Consider the following 20,585-nt stretch of genomic DNA (forward strand, 5'->3'; position numbering starts at 1 on the left):
TTATGAATACCCTTGGGGTAAGGTGGTCGCCAAGAAGAATTTTCTGAGGCTAAGATGGCTTGCGGGTAAATGTGACTCGCTTCTGTATTGTCTTGCATCTTTTCAACTGCACCTCTTATAGCCACAAGGTATAATATTTTTAAAATTTTTTGCCGTCACTACCAGTTTTCAACAGTAAGAACCTGTTTAAGTCATATTTGAAAATAATTAGCTGCAAATATGTTTTTTCTCTGGTAAAAGGCTCAAAAGAAATTAATTTCTTAAAAGTTTCCACATTTGCCACGATGAAGATCCAACATCTTTGACGTGATAAGGACCCAAGAGAATATCTCAGCGGCAATAACTGAACAGGCGTTATGTGACGCCTTTGTTGATCATTGGATATGAAGCCTGAATTATTAATTGCAACAAGCTCTATCGACTGGTTTATTCCCCTTTTACATAGTTTATTCAGTTTGCAAGATACAAGTTTATGGTTTTTAGAAAGAGTTGGAAAATGGAGTTTCAACCGCTTTTTAATAATAGGCAAAACATTCGAATTTTTTTTTTTTTTTAGCTCTTCCACTTCCCAGTAAGAATATTTTCTTGCAACATAACGCCTTTAAAAATTTAGTACACTAGTGTTTTCTTCCGTGGGCTAACTGTTTAGTTCCACATTTTTCTCAGACAGAATTTAGCGTTTTTGGAGATCTAAATAAGAACTTTATAAATTCGGAACTGATCAACTAATTATTTGTGAAAATAGAATATAAAAAAATATGAGGCATTTATATTTGAGAATTAAGAAACGCGTTGAGAATAATATTGAGAATCTTGTTTAGGATATTTTATGCTCATTCTGATATTCTGCGCATAAAAATTACCCAGCATTTAGAATTTTTATCAGACAAAAAAAAAATGTTTTCTTCCCTTTTAGTTGTTTATAATTACTGAAGTTTTTCGCTTCATTGATAGATTAAATAAAAAAAAAAAATTTTAGCTGAAAGTAAGGAGCGACATTAAAACTTAAAACGAACAGAAATTACTCCGTATATAAAATGGGTTGTCCCCTCTGCAATCCCTCGCTCTTTACGCTAAAGCTTTTAATTGTTTTAAAAAGTAGAATTGTGGCAAAGAGTCCAACTTTAGAGTAAAGAGCGAGGGATTGCGGAGGGGACAACCCATTTTATATACAGAGTAATTTCTGTTCGTTTTAAGTTTTAGTGTCGCTCCTTACTTTCAGCTAAAAAAATTAATTATTTTTTTTATTTAATTTCTGAACGATTTTGAATTAATGCATGTTTGGTTTTGGCTCTCCACACATAAATTATTAAAATGAAATTTGTATATTAATTCTTTTTTTGGCTAAATGGCTTTCTCTTAGTTTTGATCAGACGATTTTGAGAAATAAGGGGTGGAGAAGGAGACCTAGTTGCTCACCAATTTTTCGGTTGCTTAAAAAGGCAACTAGAACTTTTAATTTTTAACGAACGTTTTTATTAGTAAAAAATATACGTAACATATAAATTAGCAACTTACGTAACAAACTTTCATAATCTTATATTTTTATTATGTATACAAGGGGGTTTGCATCCTCGTTAATACCTCGCTCTTTAAACTAAATCTTAAGTTTTGTCCCAATTCTTTAAGAATGACCCCTAAATCAGAAAGGCCGTAGAATAAATAGTTGAAATTACTAAACATACTTTAGCATAAAGAGCGAGGTATTTATCTCCTCCTAAATACCTCGCTCTTTATGCTAAAGTATTTTTAGAACCCCTCATATGCTTAATAATCTCTGTTCGTTTTAAGTTTCAATGCTACTCCTTCCTTTCATTTGAAAAAACGTTTTCATGTTTATTTTTCATTGTTTTCTTATAGTAATGCTAGGAAATCATGCGCCCTTTTCCTTGAATATTTCTTCCCCCATGACAGATTCCTCCAAGGAAAGATCCTCCAACATAGCCCCCTCCGCTCAAACCCACCCCCCAAACAAAATAAAATCCCCCTGAAAACGTCTGTACACTTCCCAATAACCAATAGGCCTACTATATGTAAACACTGGTCAAAGTTTGTAACTTGCAGCCCCTTCCCCAGGGATTGTGGGGGAGTAAATCATCCCCAAATACATAGTTCTTATGGTTTTCGACTATGCTGAACAAAATGGCTATCTCAAAATTCTGATCCGTTGACTTCGGAAAAAATGAGCGTGGGAGGGGGCCTAGAAGCCCTCCAATTTTTTTGGTCACTTAAAAAGGGCACTAGAACTTTTCATTTCCGTTAGAATGAGCCCTCTTGCGACATTCTAGGACCACTTGGTCGATACGATTACCCCTGGGGAAAAGAAAAAAACAACAAAAAAACAAACATACAAATAAACACGCACCCGTGATTTGTCTTCTGGCAAAAAATACAAAATTCCACATTTTTGTAGATAGGAACTGAAACTTCTACAGTAGGGTTCTCTGATACGCTGAATCTGACGGTGTGATTTTCGTTAAGATTCTATGACTTTTAGGGGGTGTTTCCCCCTATTTTCTTAAATAGGGCAAATTTTCTCAGGCTCGTAACTTTTGATGGGTAAGACTAAACTTGATGAAACTTATAAATTTAACATCAGCATTAAAATGCAATTCTTTTGATGTAGCTATTGATATCAAAATTCAATTTTTTAGAGTTTTGGTTACTATTGAGCCGGGTCGCTCCTTACTACAGTTCGTTACCACGAACTGTTTGATTCATCTGTAAAATTCCCTCTTCATTCTAGATTCATCCAGGTACTCCATGCAAAATAAAACCTAAATATGCTTGAAAATTCCGGTTTTTACCAAAAATTGAAATAAAAACAGACTAAACTTAATGTAATTTATATATTTGAAATCAGCATAATAAGCCGATTCCTTTTATATATTTTTTGGTATCAAAATTTTGTTTTTTAGAGTTTCGGTTAGCATTGAGCTAGGTCACACCTTACTGAAAGTTCGTTATCGCAAACTGTTTGACCAGGCACTTAAACAGGAACATGTTAATTAAGTACCGCTTAATTGCGCCATCTCTCACTCAGTATCTTCTTTTTCTGTTCTTTTTGGACCGTATTGACCTTTGTTGGTGAATTGATAAAGAAGTAAGGGGTTTTTTTCGATTTGGAAAGCAGATTCAGAATCACTATCCACATGTTTCCGTGAACGAGACCCAGACAGGAATAATTTCCAATTCGGATTTTTACGACTTGAAAATGCTTTCCTCTGTTTTAGAAGTTGAATCCCGACAGGTAGCAGAAAGTGGAGCTGGAAACCACATTTCTGGCGTAATTTCCAAACAGGTCATAAAACGTGAAACAACATAGCTACATTTGTGAAAGAAAATTGTTGTGGCACAAATAAAGAGGGCATCCCGTTCCAATGCGCAGGTTAGTTAGATATTTTTATATCTATTAGATATTTTAATGGGCAGATAAGTTTAGTAAGTTAGATAGCAGAACTATTCCACCTGTTTTTGTGCTCCAAGCATCGTCTTCGCTTTCCCATTTACTTTTTCCAGCTGTTTCCGAAATAAGCAACCAGGCAGGACAGTATTGCCGGGAATTTCAAGAAAATCGCAATGATTTAATTAAGGTTTTAAATCCCTTTCGCAGTAATGTGAAATTTCATATATCCAATTAATAAGAAGTTTGAAGAGTTCATCTCTTTGACAGAAAAAATAACGTAATGAATTGCTTGCCTTTGATGATGTTTTTCTTGTATTGTGAGGTCGTAACTTTAACTGGCCCAATAGTCTCCTTCGCCCCTTTTCCTCTATATGCTTCTTCTCTGTTTTCTTTTTCAAAAGTTTTAATTTTGAGCCGTTTTGTTTTGTAATATGACAAGTAAATTATAAACAAAGGAAAACATAATGTAGGCAAAAATAAATTAGAATAAATAAGAATAGATGCTAAGATGTTATAAACTAGACTAACCAATAGATAAATGAATACCGAACTTTTAATTATTTGATTTTGTTACTGGGTTTGGACAAAACAATCATGAGTGATTAATGATACGACAGGTAGTTTTTATTACAGTCTGGAAATATTTTTGGCCCAATTTTAATACCCCAGATCATTCTTGAATATTTAATAATTTGGTTTCTTCTCTCTCTAAAACAGTCAACCTTTGCGAGAAAGAAATGCAAGGTTAACAAATTTCAAGATTGGAATTTTCAAAAATACGAATGCTCGTACTTTAAATTTTATTAGTAATATTAAACCTAATATTTTGATATTATTATTTAAGTATAAATCTAGAAATTCTTAAAATGTTGTACGTACGGCATAAATCTGGGTGACCCATCCATTTCGAGCTACTATTAATCCAAAACCAAAGTTACATCACAGTGTCAAATTTAGAAACCAACTGTCGAAATTTAAAATTATTTCTCAGGCCTCCCGATTTGTTTCAATCTTTTTGTCTTACACAATTGCACCCCTCTATCCCATCTTAAACAGCTTTACTACATCTGGTTAGCCGCAATTCAATTTAAGCGACCAATTTTTATGGCTATCCGTATAATAAAATTGGTGGACATTGAGGTAATAGGGTGGTTATAATGGTAGACCTAAATCTTTTTTGTTTCGATCCAGTTGTCACCCTGCCGGCTTCTCCTGCTTTTTATTGGGCTGATGGTAAGGGTGATATGTATTCAATGAAGCGAACTTTTAGGAGAAATGAAGATGTTAATAAATATATTGCCCCCGCACTTTTCCACCCTCTGCCAATGCAGTATCCAGGGGGGAGGGCTACCGGGTTTGAACCCCAAATTTTTTTCCGGCTCGTTTAAAATTTGCAAAAACATAAATAAACAAAATTTTGATGTGCTTTGTAAAGTTCTCCTTGTAAATCCCTCTAAAAACTAAACTCCCCCTCCCCAAGCAAAAATCCTGGATACGGCCTTGGCCTTTTCTTTTTAATGAAAAATGCCGTGATTTATCAAGAACCACTCATTCTTTTGCTGCTTAGATTTTTCTAGATGCTGGATGTGTTCCCAGAAGTTTGCCATGAAAATTGTATTAGTGACAACCACAACTAGTAAAAAATATGAGAAAGCTTACCAATAATTTCTAATGTTATCCGAGGAGCCTTTTTAGAAAAAAAAAATACGGCAAAATACATGCAAGATCAGACGTGCGTACATCAGGATAGTTTTGGCAAGCCCTTCCCTCCAAAAATCTTCCGGTTCTTATTTACATGTTATGAATATATGTATCTCTCAGAGGCAGCCCTAGAACGTTGCTTATAGTAAAGAGCCATAAGGCTTCAGTGCATTATAATTATTTTTTCTTCCTAAAGTTACTTCATATGCCAGGGGTCGTCATATAAACTTTAGAGGGGGCTCATTCGATTGGAAATTGAAACTTCTAGTAGACATATTAAGAATCACAAGTGATTCAATGGGAAGCAGCCCACTTCCAATGACCTTCCCCCAAAGACATACGATCAAAATTATGAAGTAGCCAATATATTTGCCAAAATCAAATATGTTGTTCAAAATTGTCCAAAAGAAATAATTATAACTCTGGGGTTGAAAAAAAAAAAAAAAAAAACAGAGCCACCGGGACAAGAGCTATAAACAGTGCAAGTTGTCCATTGTTTACTTATAAGGTTTTTTATTGGGAAAGGGGGGCAGGTTCGATCATGGGTCTCCATAAAGTCTAAGGGTATTAAAGTGAATCTTTAAGGAAATATTGGAGGGGATGTCAAACAAAACCAAATTACAAAATTTGCATACTTGCTGTCAAAAGGGCAAATCAACAATATCTAAAGAACCGATGAGTGTATTAAATTGAAACTTTCACGGTGTCTTGAGGGGAAAGATGTGAAAGTGACCAGAGGGCAACTTCTTAGCCCTTTTTATATGCTCTTCTCCTCAACAATGATTGAAATCTTGAAAAAACCATTATGTTCAAAAAAGTTGAAAGTCTATTAGCTATGCTTCTTGTTACGTCATGCCCTCCTCTTCAGCCCCAGGGCAAGAATTATAATAAAGTATTTAATTTGCCCATTGTTTATATACAGGATTTATCATTGGCTAAAGGGGGAATTTTTGGTTCTGGGTGTGTCTGAAAAGACAAGGGGTTTTTAGGTGAAACTTTGGGGAATTTCGGAGGGCATGATGAACTAAATAAAAAGACGCTATGCATCTGCAATATTTTAAGACCGGCTGGGGATATTAAATTGAAACTTTCGGGGAATGTTGTAATATGTTCACAGGGTAACCAGCTTCACCCCCCCCCTTCCATGCCTTCTTAGTTTCACTTTCAGAAGACATCTGATACAAATTTTGAAACAGCCATCTTGTTCAAAAGAGTCTTAAAGTTCAAATAGCTATGTCTCCGTCGATAGCAGCCAGCAACCCTCCCCACGCCCTTTTCCTCCCAAATACATCTTGTCAAAATTTTGAAATAGACATTCTTTCCCAAATGGTCCAATAAGCGAATAATCATAACTCTGGGTTGACATAGCCCCCACAGCCCCCAGAGTAAGTGCTGCAGGTCATGCAATGTTGGAAAAATATTTAAAGGAAATAAAAACATATTATTTGCATGTTGGTTGTCAAAAGAGCGTATCAGCAATATCTAAGAAACCGCTGAGGGTATTAAGTAGAAACTTTCAGGGTATGTTAAGGTGGATGTTGAAAAGTGTTTGGACAGCCAATTCCCGTGTCCTTTTATCTTTCACCCCCCCCCAAAAAAAAAAAAAAAACATGCTAAAGAATTAAAATAGCCATCTTGTTCAAAATATTCTAAAGGTCCAATAACTATGCCTCTGCGGATGACGTAACCCCTCAGAGTCCCCGGGGCAAGAGCATATCAGGTGCCAATTGTTTGTATATAAGGTTTATTATTGTAAAAAAGGGCTTTTGGAACCAGGGCCTCCAAGGCTTACGGCATTAAGGTGACACTTTCAGGAAATGCTTAGAAGAAAAAAAATCATACCACACTACATTCAGGATGGGTCTTCAAAAGGGTTCATCAACATAATCTGAGCATCGTCTGAGGGCATTAAGTTGAAACTGCTAGTTTTTGCTGAGAGAAAGTGGAAAACAGATTAGCGGCAAACAAACCCATAGCCCTTTTTAGATGTTCACCTCAACGATGCTAGAAATTTTGTAAAGTCCTTTTTGTTCAAAATAGTCAAAAGGTTTAAAAATTATGCTTTAACGGATGCCAAGTCCTCCACAGCCCCGAGGCAGGGATTGTAAGTTATGCAATTTACCCATTATTTACTTGCAGGATTTTTCTTTGGAAAAGGGAGGCATATTTGATCCTGAGCGTGTTCAAAATTGCTGAAGGTATTGATGTAAAATCTCATAAAATGTTGAGGGGTATTGTCGAACTAAATCAAAAGACACTATATGCATCGAGGCTATCCAAAGAAGGCGTATCTACAATATCTTAGAAACGGGTAATGGTCTTAACTTGAAACTTTCCAGGTTACTACTACTTATACTACTGCAGTGAGTGCAACCGCGACTGCTTTTGACTACGACTACTTGTGACTGCGACTTAGATTACTTGCGGCGGTGACTACTTACAACTGTTACTACTGACAACGGCGGCTACTCGCGAATGTCTTGACTGTGATCGCAATGGCTTGTGCCTGTGACTACTTTTATCAACGACTACTTTCAGGAAATATTGAGGGGCATATTGAGTAAAATCAAAACACACTCTGTGCGTGCTGAATCTCAAAAGAGTGTATCAGCAGCATCTCAGGTACGACTGAAGGCATCAAATTGAAACTTTCAAGATCACTACTGCCACGACTAACATTTTGAATGTAAGTGCAACTAGTTCACGCTGTGACTGCTACAACTTTCATCGTCATTAAGTTGAAACTTTCAGGAAATTTCGATTGGGATGTTGAACTAAATTAAAAGACAAAATAACAGATTTAATTAAATTCTTAATCTAAAAGACCAGGATATATATCCTGGTTATCAAAATGGCATATCTGCAATATCTTCGGAATAGTTAAAGATGTTTAATTGAAGGTTTCAAGAATGTGTGGAACATTCAAGTATTAATAGGACATATGTCCTTTTAATACTTGTATTTGTATAGTTTCTTCGTTTATTTGAAACTTCCCCTGAACGTTTCAATTAGTTACAGTAACTGTAAGAGTAGTATTAAAAGTATATATAAAATGTCTTCTGGCTAGTTCAAAATCAGTCACAACATACCCTGAGAGGTCTAGCTTAAACATTTAAGCCGTCTATGTGATATTGCTTTGTCACTCTGTTGACAATCTGCATGATCATAGTTTATTTTGATTTAGTTCAACGTTCGCCTAAATATTCATTGAAAGCTTCACCTTAATACCCCTAGCTTGTGTAGTAGCAATGGCTGTGGTAGCAGTAGTAGCATTAGTAGCAGTATGTACATAGCACATTTGTTTTGTTTTCAATATCCCCTTCAACGGATGACGAAATGTTCAACTTAATACCATCAATCGGTCCTGAAGTATTGCTGATACGTCCTCTTAACAACTTATGTGGGTCTAGTGTTTTTAGATTCATTTCAATACAGTTTCAATATTGCCCTAAATCTTCACTTTAATACCCGTTGGTGTATTAGCAGTAGTAATAGCACCAGTAGTTATAGTAGTAGCAGGAGAGGCATTAGGAGTAGAGTTGATAGTAGTAGTCATAGCTTTAGTTGTACTAGCAGCAAGAAGTAGTTGTAGGAGTAGAAGCAGTTGTATCATGATAAAAATATTATCTTTTGGTTAGTTCAACATTCCCCACAACAAGCCTTCTAAGTTTTAGTTTCACGCACAAAGCTGTTCCTAAGATATTGCTGATATCCCCTTTTGACAACCTGTATACGGATCGCAGTTTGTCATCTGTACAACAGAAATTTTCAGAAATATTCTCTGAAAATTTCACATTCATACCCCTAGGTATAGCTGTAATAGCAGTCACAGCAGTAGTATAACTCCTCAACTTAGTAGCCTACAATTTGCCATTGCTATTACATAGTCGAATTGCCCTTTTGATAATCCTTATATTCATATACTTCTGGACATTTTCATCTTAATGCTCTCAATCTTACAAGTAGTTGCGATAGAAAAAGTAGTTAGGGCAATAGTAATAGCAGTTGTAAAGCTTGTAAATGTTGCAGTAGTAGTAGTATTAGTAGTACTGTGCAAATACAGTCTTTTGGTCTATTGGTCAGTTTCGATGGTAGTAGAACTATTTGCAGTGTTAGTATTGTATTAATAGTAGCATTAGAAGTAATGGTTTTAATAGCGGTAGTAGCAAGTGCATATTACATTTTGATCAGTTGAAAATCACTTTCATGATACCCCGGAAGTTTCAGAAGGTAAGCCATCCCAAAATACAATTGATGTGCGCTTTTGACACCCTTTTCACCTTAATCCTCCAAGTCTTACAAGTTGTTGGAATTGAATTAGTAGTTGGAGTAGTTTAGCAGCAGTAATAGCATAAGTAAAAGTAACAGTGGTATTAGTGTTTATGGTGACATACATACATTACATTTTTGCCAATTGATCTTCCCCTTTAAGTATTCTCCGAAAGATTCAACTTAATTCCTAAATCGATTCTTGAGATGTGCCCTTTCGACAATCTGCATACGAGTAGTGTAATTTGAGGTTCGAATTCCCCCTTTCACCTTCGTGCGTGTAGCCTTAATTGTACTAGTGTCATAATAGTAGTGGTAGTAGTAGGAAGAGTAAAAGCGGTAATAGTGTCTTATCATTAGTAGTAACAGTAGTAGCAGCAGTATTAATAGCAGTAGCAGCAGGTATATTTTGCTCTTTGGTCAGCTGAACATCCCACTCATCAATAACTGTCTCAACAATTTGTATACACATAGTATATTTTGATTTAGTTCAACTTTCCCCCTCAATATCTCCTCAGATCTTTTTTTTCAATATCCTCGGCCTTAGTAGTATTCGCTACAGAAATATAAGTTTTGGTGATAGTAGTGGTAGTAGTAATAGTAGTTGTAGTAGCTGTAGAAGCAGTAGTAGCTGTAGCAGTAGTACCATGCAAATATAGCCTTTTGGTCAATTTATCATTTTCCTTATGATTTCCTGAAAGTTCCAAATTAGTATACTCAGTCATTCCTGAGTTAAATCCTTTCGAAAACCCATATACACATAACATGTTTTTATTCAGTTCAACACTCCCCTCAGCATTTCCTGAAAGACTCATATTAATTCTCATTCTATTTTGGGAAAGTAGAAGTAAAACATGCATACCTTTTTTGAGTAACATATTCAATACGCAGATAATGAAAAAAATTACCTAACTTACAGCCCACGCCCTGAGGCCTCGGTAGGGGAAGGGGATTGACATTGGCAGCACTATTGCGTTGCCTATGACAGGTCATTAAATGTAGGCTATACTTTTTATCTCGCTTAAACTTCCCACAAAATAAGTGCAACTTAGTCAAGTAACTAAGAATCCCCATGAGTGTGTTGTTACCAGTATCTTTGAGATTTCACTCAAAAGAGGTTAAATTTTTTCATGAAAATAAATTAAAGCTAAAAACATTTTTTTCCTCGGGTGGTCTCTTTCCAAAAATTGGTTTTTAGTTTCCACTTTCAATGGGGGCTGGAAGGGAGGTAAATAAGAAGGAAATTGTAAATCTTGGTTAAAGGTTTTCGACCATGGATAACACCATACTACCCTAATTATGGTTCCCAGCTCTTCCACTCCAGAAATGGAACCGAAAAGTGACATTTTTGGTGCCACGTGGCACCGTGAAGTTATTAAAACGAATTTATAAGAGGCACGTAGACAAAAGGCGTTAGTTTTTAAATAACTTATTAAACATCTCTCTGTGGTCTTTCAGTATCCTTTTCATCCTGATTGAAAAAATGCTAGAAACTAACAAGGAGATGCATGCTAACCATGCAAAAAAATCAATTTTCTTTGTTTTTCAAGATCGTGGGCTTAGTACTTCCAGTTGAAAGTTTTAGATAGTGACAAATCTATTGGCTATCGTAGAGCATGCATTTCCTGGCATTTTGATCCAGTTTGGGAAAAGTTGCTTTGAGGGAAAAATGACAGAAGCCAACCCCTTGCTGTGGGACAATCCTTGTTGTAACCTAGAAAGGTCAGCATCCTCTGATGACCTTATAAACAACCTTGGCATTCAGTGTATCATAGAATTTATTCCCAGCTGACGATTTATTTTACAAATAAACACGGAACTCACTGCGGCATTCAGGTCAAAGTGTAAGACTTGATCTTAATATTGTAGATCCATTCCACAGAATGAGGGGGGGGGGGGGGTCAAAACCTGTTAAGGATTAAGACTATAAAAATCGAATGACTCCCCAGCCCTTTGATTCTTTTTTAGCAAAAATCAATGTTTTGCAATACAAAATGACAGAAAGCACTACCTTAATGTGGCGTGATCTCTGAGTCTAGTTAAGGCAGCAGTAGATATTACAATTTCTTATCAAAGAAGCCCTCTCCCAACATTTTATAACCGCTGGTTTGATACAATCTCACTCGGTAAAAAAGGACACGTCAGTGCTTCCCACAAAAGAAGTACTTTCCTAGTTTTTCAAGGTGAGACACAGTCAGGGTGGAAAACATGGTCCACAAGTACAATTGTCATTAAAAAATGAAATACACACGTATCGCTATTTTGTTTCAGTGTGCTTGCGGAGTGTCAATATACATGGTGGATATTAGAAACTATACCAGAAGTGCCAAATCCGAACCAGAATGATCTTGAAATGGTTTTTGAACGGATGAAAATGATCGCTTGGCATCACTTTCAACTAATCAACGGTCTTTTCCAATGCGTAAAGTTAATGAAAGGGAAAGTGGTACTTTATGCTTTTAGTTAAAGTGACACTGACAGCCAATGAAAGCCGCTCTTTGTCAAGTAAAATCAGATTTTCACAGTCTTTCTAGCTCAAATTTGGCACTTAAAGTGCAATTTCTAAGATCACTGGTTCAGACCCGAAATACATGAGTGTTCCGCGAACGAGAAATGCTGGACTGTAATTCTCCTTTAATGGGTTTTAGATCATCAGCTATTGCCCCAACCATGATCCCAGAGTTGGAGTTAGCTTAAAATTTAATGGTAAGAAGATTGGAGCTGGAGTTGCAAAAAACTGACGGATTGGATTTTGAAATTTACTTCAACTTTAAGTGTTTCAGTAATTTTGAAAGTATTTCCCTTTTGTTCATTCACTGAAAAAAAATGATTTTGGGTGCTAGATTATTTTTAGTGATCATCGTAAATTGTTAACAGCTATTATAAAAAATTGCCACCAATTGAAATATGCTGATATTGACATTGATATTTATAGATGTTTATCGATCAATTTGAAGAATTACTTGAGAACTCAAATTTAAACGATTTTTTGGAGTTGAAGCCACGAGGCGCCAACGTATGAAAACATAGGGGGGTGGGCAAAGGTTTTTTTTTATAATTGTTTAATGAAGATACAGTTTTTTTTATAGCGGGGGCAATAAAGGCTCAGGGATGATTGCCCCTGTGCCCCTTCCTTTCCCCTTATCAAACTGACGCTACTGGCTGGAGTACACTTACTGCCAGCCGAGTCAGCGTTGAAATAGACAACAGTAAGCCTGAAACCCCCTTCAGGTAGGCACCAGATTAGAAAAATCTCCAAAAAATCTTATTTGGCATCAAGGGCGTACCCAGAATTGCTTGGAGGTGGTGGGGGGGTACAGAGAAACATAAAAACACATCAAAAAATTCTTTAAGCATTTTGTTATGTTTTTACGGGTTGAAACAAAATTTCTGAGGTTAGGAGGGTTTTAAACCCGGTAACCTTCCCCCCCCCCTGGATGCGGCCTTGTCTGAAATGATTTTACTTTGTTTTAACTGTACGAATGTTTCTCTCTTTTTAGATTTTGTTCTTAGGAATTTAAATGTTTGATTTCAGCTTAAATTTAAAGGAAAATATAAGCATTTAGACAGAAGTTTCCACAAATAGTAGTTTTGTGTAAGAAATTAAGATTTTATAAGCTCAAATTGACTGATCTGTCGGGACTCAATTTCTTTCGAATGTTTAACTTGACACAGGGACATACGAATCATCTGTTCGGATAAAAAAGAAAAAGAAAAACTCTTTGGTCTGCTTTTTGTGCTCCATTTGGGGTAATATTATTTTTTGTATGTCTTTGGTAATATTATTTTTTGTATGTCTTTTGTAATACTATTTTTTGTATGTCCCTATGGCCCACCTTTGGAAACTTGCTCAGTCCGTAGCTTGTTTTCAAGAGTCCAATGTCCATAATTTTTTATCAGGATCTTCTGGGACCAGGGAATAACGGAAATAAGTTCCAAATCAATCAGGCACAGAAGAAGATTAGTTAAACTATTTATAAGACCCTAACTGTCTCTCTTGCTCTCCTTAAGGATTTGGAAGTTCTCTTGAATTAGGAAACGATCCCCAATAATTTCAAGGCGACAAAACAGAAAAGGCCATCCGTTATGCCCCTTTTTTGGCAAATTAATATTTGATCTCTTATTTGTTGTGTGTGCATTGGGGTCTACATAGCCCAATAATTTAAGGAAATAAGTCCTATTTACGAGATAACCCTCTAACCTGTACCTTACTTTTTTTACATTTGGGTACACTTGGCTCAAGATTTACGACATAAACTTGTCAACGATCAGAGATAAATAGTTTCTTGACTACTTTTGAGCCCCCAGCTCTTTTTCCCATGTAGACTCGGGGTCATCTTAACCCAGAAGACGGTCCCTGAATTTTTAAAGCCGATCGAACAGCCAAGACCAAAAATTGACTGCAAGCGTGCCTTAAGGAATTTTTTTTTTTTTTTTTTTTGGGGGGGGGGGTAAAATAAAAAAATCTTTTAAAGATGCACCAAAAATTATTTGTATGAATCTTGCTACATTTTTACGAGTCGGAAAAAATTTCAGGGAGGATTTAAATCCCGTAAGCTCCCCCTTCCCAAATGAATATGTCCTATTCTCCTCTTTTTTTCACTTTCCATTAACAATGGGTTATTTGCTGAATTTGAGGCCCTTGTCCCAGGGGTTGAGGGGTAACGTTATCCCCACAGGCAAGTTTACTTCATATTTGAATTATTCTAACCAAAATTACCACATGAAAATCCTGACCTTATATCATAGGGGGCTACAGGAGGTGCCCAGGTACAAAAAGGGAATAGAAAAAGGGCACCTTAAAAAGAAAACTAGAAGTTTCAATTTCTAATCCTATGATCATGTCAAAAATCCATGGACACATTGTCCATACAAAGTGACCGGGAAAAAACATAAGTAAAAAAATACAAGAACATAAATGGTAGAAGGGACATCGATTGCTCTTTACTAAATCAACACAACTGTGTTATTTCTAATACTTGTTAGAGGTGATTAGAATAAACAGAATTACCCTGAGATTAAAATCCTGAGGGCTCTGTTTCCCACCTAGGAATGCATCGGTGCTTATAGTACATCGTTAATAACATTACTGAGCTAACCACCCTTTAAAGCTTTTTTTTTAACCATACTCCAAAATAAGAAGTAGGTAAGCCTCGGATCGAACTGACTTCTCATAAACGACTTCCTGCTTGTCCCTAGACTGCGACGACAGATCTGTTTAAAGCAGCCCAGTGTAGAGTAAAAGACCTTAGGTCGGAGTTCGATCAATAACTTCACCTTTTCAGTGCAGTTAAGTAACCATGATGAGCATTACCAAGACTAGACTAAACCAAAACATACCATACAGTGATTGGGGCATCGTAAGGGACTAAACAATCCTCAGGCGGGTTTTGAAGCACCAAAACAGTGCTATTTGTAGTGGCAAAGGTGCTGATGTCTACATATAGAGCCATGTTTTATATACTTGCTTAAATGTCCAAGACCCAGAAGACACAAAGGAAGTGTATCAGAGGGGATCTGACTAGTTCAATCTGTCTCTGTCCTATGGATTTGAGCCTATGGATTGATTCGACACTTACGTAATCCCTAATGGATCATCTTATTTGGATCTATTCCTTATAGACCATCCTGACGTTTTTGGCAGAATACCTATGCAAGCAATCACGTTGCTGTTATGGCCCGAAGTAATCTTCTCATTCCACTGCTGATCAAGCATGATTGGTTATTCGACAATACAGTAGAGGAGATAACGAACTTTGAAGTGCTTTTTCTGTGCAGAATTGGAAATTCTTTCCCAAGGAAGTTCCTGACAAGGGCTGCAGAGGCAAATCAATGAGCCATATATAGTCCTATCAACAATCATCTACCATCTAAGTGGATACAGATATCAAGCAAACCCTGATTCAACGTTGACTGTTACCTTACATAAGAGGGAATAAAACTGATTCCAATCCACGAAACCGCTTATTCAATGCAAGGAAATCTTTGCCCCAAACTCCAAAACCTTTCGTAAAGAGTTTGTACAGAATTATAATGGAAGCAATGCCGTTGTCAAAGGACATCATTCCCTCCATACAAATTGACGATTTTATGACCCAAGATTTTCAGGCAAAAGCTGAAGTTGTTGCTAAGGCCTATACCAAGTTTTCAACTCTCAATGCCGACGGCAAGGAAGTTTCCAACTTCCCCCAGCTCATGGAAACCGTCTGCGGCCGTGTCAACCATGCTGATTTGGAAGTCAAGGGGATACACAGGGACTTAACAAGCTCAAATCATTTAATGATTGGATCATTTAATTAGGACAAAAGGGTGTCCTCGAATTCTGTAGCATCAAAATTTACCGTCAAGTGTGAAGAAGTTATGAGACACACAGTCCACCTCGTGTATGGAGCAAAGATCACCTTCTGGCCAAACTAAATGTGATACTTTAAATAGAGCAGCAGAGCCAGTAAATAAAACCTTCAGAGACCAATTCAGATATAAATTCCTAAAAATTGTCTTTAAGTTCTATCCACATATCAACTATTTTCCTTAAAATATTAATAAAGTGTTATCCGGAAAGTAATTTTCTACCATAGGATAACGTCAGCTTTTTTTGTTTTAGCACCACTCTTCCCTTTCACTTGAAAAAGTTTTTTTCTGCTAATTCCTGTTATTTCTCTGTGTCATATCAAGGTTTGTCTTAAATGTGAAAGGGGCTGTCAGCCCATTATATCTGTTGTTTATGTTCACTATGAATTGTTGTATATTGACGTAAAACAGAAATTTATATGTATATGACCTAAGACTATGTTAGGTTAAAGTTTCTGCGAGAGGCAGCAAAACAATTTTTTTTTTACAAGGATTGCCCGTTTTCTCTTCCTCCGATAAACTATATAAGCCTATGGGCTCAAATATGGGTTAACCAGTGATTATGTACCATTTACCTTAAGGAATTTTTCTCATTTTGAAAAAAGGGAATCAGCAAAATCCTTTTGTTTTAGGCAAGACGATATACACGTCAAACCTCTACCGAAACCTAGGATCTACCCGAAAATTCGGTTTCGAGTTGCAGATATATCTCCGCTGACATCGATGTTACCGCAAATGTCCGAAATCTGGATCCTGTCGACGTTCACCGGTGAATGTCCAAAATTCTTTTTTCTCTGCTTTGATTCAATTAGCTTTGCGAGTCAGCTTTTTCAGTCTTAAGCAACCTATGATGGTAAAAGTTTAAGTTAGGTTAGATTATGTAAATTTAGGTTGCGTTAGATTAGATTAGGTTAAACTTCGCTATAAATATCAGAAATGGGTTAAAAAACTAAGCTAACCTAACTTAATCAAACATAATCTAATCTAACCTGTAATCATCAAACCTTGCGTTAAACTGAAAAAGTTGACTAGTAACGCTGACTGAATCCGAGGAGATAAAAACGTATTTTGGACATTCACCGGCGAATGTCAACATTCGCCAATTTTGGACATTCATAGCAACATCGACGTGGGGAGTCCAACAGCAAAGTCTGATTTTTCCAATCTGCTACTGATTATGAGATTGAAACCTAAACTACAGGGTTAGAAACAAGTTTCACTGGTTTTCTGAAGATTTATGCTACTATCAACATACTAGAAATACAGAGCTAGCATCTACGTTAAGCAGAAAATGGGGCGCCAGAACATGTAAAGGGAACTGACTTCGGAACAGCTATTGACAAAGTTGCGCATCTTCCCGTTCTAAAAATTAAAAAAATCATTATTTTGTAATTTTCTCGAAAACTTGAAATGATGCAGATACTAGTTTTTGGCAGAGTACAGCAGACACAGACTGCGCTCCTGATTGATAAAAATTTGCTCATATTTAATTGCTTCCCGGTCAATGAGTGATATTTAGCCAAAAAGAAGCCGGTTAAATAACGGAACCGTGAATTTATTCTTAGGTGTTAATTTTATATACTTCACAAGAGTATGGAACCGTCCTAGATTCAATAAGCTTCTACAGCTTCAAAGCAAAAAATAAGAAAGAAAAGAAAGGCAATTTTATCCCTTGAAATGAAACGAACGTGTGGGGATTCCTTTAATAAAATCTACCTTAACAAACTACTCTTTCAGGTCACCAACATTTTGTTAAGGTCATTACCCATTGTGATGCATCACAAATGTTAGTGACTTTATTTTCTTTCCAGCGAGGTTCATCCCTATTGTATATATTATATTTTTTTATACTTTAAATGATTTTAAATTTAAACTTTTTTTAGTTACTTTTTTTATAATTTTATATTTTTCCTTTTTTCAATTTTTTTTTACTATTTGTATCCAAGTTTTATACTATTTTATAGCTTAAATGATAGTTTCCAACTACCATTTTCACCTCGTAGTAGAAATTTGTCTTGATTTTAAGTGTATTCCTAAAAATTACGTTTCAGGTTCAAGAGTACAAATCCTGCGCATAAGAAACTATTAAAAAAAAACTATGCTGTAGATGTTTCAAAGGCTAAAAAACCATTAATATAAGCTGAAAAGCCAAATAAAGCGAGTTTTATAAGAAAAAATAGGCCGGAGTTTGCCCAGAATCTGGCATTAATTTTTCCGCTTCGGAGACTTTTTTACGATTTCGGGGTTTCTCAGCGGTACTCTTTTGAGCTCTTGACATCCACCGAAGGTCTGAAGCAGTCTAAAACATCTCATTTTCGAGGAGGGTAAAACTCGGAAAAAAATACCTAAAGATCCAATATATATGAAGAATATGGAACATTTAGAAACAATCATAAACATCTTGATATTTAAGGAAGAGGGGGATCTAAAAGTCCCTCCTGGTGATACGCATGACCTGTACAAGAGACTCTACAATAACAAGATAAGATACTATTTACTACATGATCTATGACGAGAAATATCGAAATCATATAGTACTGGGGCTCTTTTTTTCAGGTCAGAAGCAATCGAGCGTTTTTTTTTTTTTTTTTTTTTTTTTTTTTTTTTTTTTTTTTTTTTTTTTTTTTTTTGCACAAATCGGGTAACCATTGTTTGTTGGTAGAGTAAAGGATAAATAAAGCAATAATAGTAATATAAAACCAATATAAATACCTTAGACAATCTTACTTTTTTGTGAAGGACTAAAATCCAAAACTTCTTATACACCCCCATTTTCTTGCTTAATCCCATCCTGCATATTGCAACATAAAATTTCAGTTTTTCTCAGTTTATGGTCTATGTGTTATGTTACTAAGAAAAGGACCCCGTTCCAAGGTACCACCCTCTAAGTGATGTTTAAGGAAGCCTTTGTCTTAAGATTGATTCCAGGGTGCAAAAGGGATTGTGGGTCTGTGCAACATGCTGATCTTTTGCTGAGTATACTCGTAATTATACCATATTCGGTTCATTGCATCACATAAGACTCAAATTTCTCACTGGGCTTACAGCACGCATTCTTTGTGTCTCAAATATTCTGAATTCCAAACCATCTAGTTTTTAATAGACGTAATAGGCTCATTAAAAACTCTAGATTAAGCATACATCAAAAGAACCGACAGAGCTGACTTACAGAGGCGACATTCGCCCTAATTTATTTATTCAGTTGTTTTAACATAGTTTAAGAAAAGTAGGAGAATTGAGAAGGAAGTAAAACTTAAGAAAGAATCAAAAGTGAAAAAAGGACAACTAAATATGAAGACTCTGTCTTGATGGTTACTTAACGTGTTATTATTTACTTATTAATTGATGTTATTGAGTAAAACAACAGTAAAAAATTATGACAGAGGATAGTATTCTTTAATTCGCCGTAACTAGTACAGTAGTATGGATCCACGAAAATTTAGAGAAGGGTAAAATATTTTTTTTCCAAAATCTAGTGGGGGGGATCAATTTTTCGCTTTTTGAATCTTCCCAAATTTATTAAAGTAAGGCATTTTTCAATGAAAACACCATAAGAAAAGGTGATTTTTGAAATCGAGAGGGCAATTGCCTATCCTTACCTTCCAGCTGTGCCATTGGACAAGTGTTAGTGGGATAGGGGTAGAGAAGAGTAAATACCTTTAAGATTGCCCCATTCTCTTTTAGGCTAGTTTTAGATCAAAGAGAAATTTATAGGGATACAAATCAAGGCAATTCAGGCTAAAGCAGAGGCGCCATTTGGGCCAAATCTTGGGGTGGGCATGGGGCATTTGACAGAACTTGAGACTTTTATTATGAATTTAACCTTCTTTCAAAGTTTACAATGATTAATAGCAAATAGCGTAATTGCCCCAAGGGTCGTCAGGTAATTACGCTCTTTTGGCTAATAGGCGTGCTGTTAGTTCAAATCATTTGAACAGAATGGATCATGTTGGACATAATGGACAATTATGGCCGGAAAAGGGCCTTTGTGGTGTAGGCTTGGGCCCCCTGGAAAATCTGGGGTGGGCATTTGCCCACCCCTGACCCCTCCAAATGGCGCCTCTGGGCTAAAGCAGCACAGGGAAAATAGATCAGGCTCCAACATCACTAAGGCCCAAAAAAAAGAACCAAACTGATTATCGGGAAGGCAGATTTGAATTTTCCTTTTATTATTAATATTATTTATGCCAAGGAAACAACCGCATAGTATTGAACATTTAAGAACCAATGGAAAATTCTTCAAACTAGTATCAATTGAAACTGAAGTACGCCTAAAAAAGGTCATTTCTTTCTTTTGTTAAAGCTGAAACATTAAAAAAGGTGGTATTTCATCATTAAAAGTGAATATGAAAGGCGTATTCAGAAATTTCAGAAGTATAAGGAGAAATATTGTCATTTAAAATAAAGCCCGACGAAGCAGAAGGATTTTTTTTTAATTTGTAGTAATTTCAATTTAGGGAAATTTACAATTTTAGTGCAGGAACTTCGTTTTTAAGATTTCAATGCCAATATAGAATCGTTTTTTACTACAAATTGTTCTTTTCAAACTTCTTTCAAAATAAAGTTTTTCAAATAAAAGTTAAGAGCTACAATAAACCTAAGACGGAACAAAAAAATCAAAAAGTAATTAAAGCGTAAAACAAGCGCAAATCTCTGTCGACTAATAAATGAAACTAAAAACGAACAGGGATTATAGGTATAATCATGTGGGCTCAACGTAACTTTTTTTTAGACTAGGACACTTCATGTCGAAAAAATTGTGGCTAAAACTTCAAAAGGGGCTCATTTGATTGGAAATTGAAAGTTTTAGTGCTCATTTTAATAGTAGAGTGTGATTGGAAGGTATCCAGGTCCCCCC

Source organism: Artemia franciscana, chromosome 10 (assembly GCF_032884065.1).
Source record: "Artemia franciscana chromosome 10, ASM3288406v1, whole genome shotgun sequence".
Lineage (NCBI taxonomy): Eukaryota > Metazoa > Arthropoda > Branchiopoda > Anostraca > Artemiidae > Artemia > Artemia franciscana.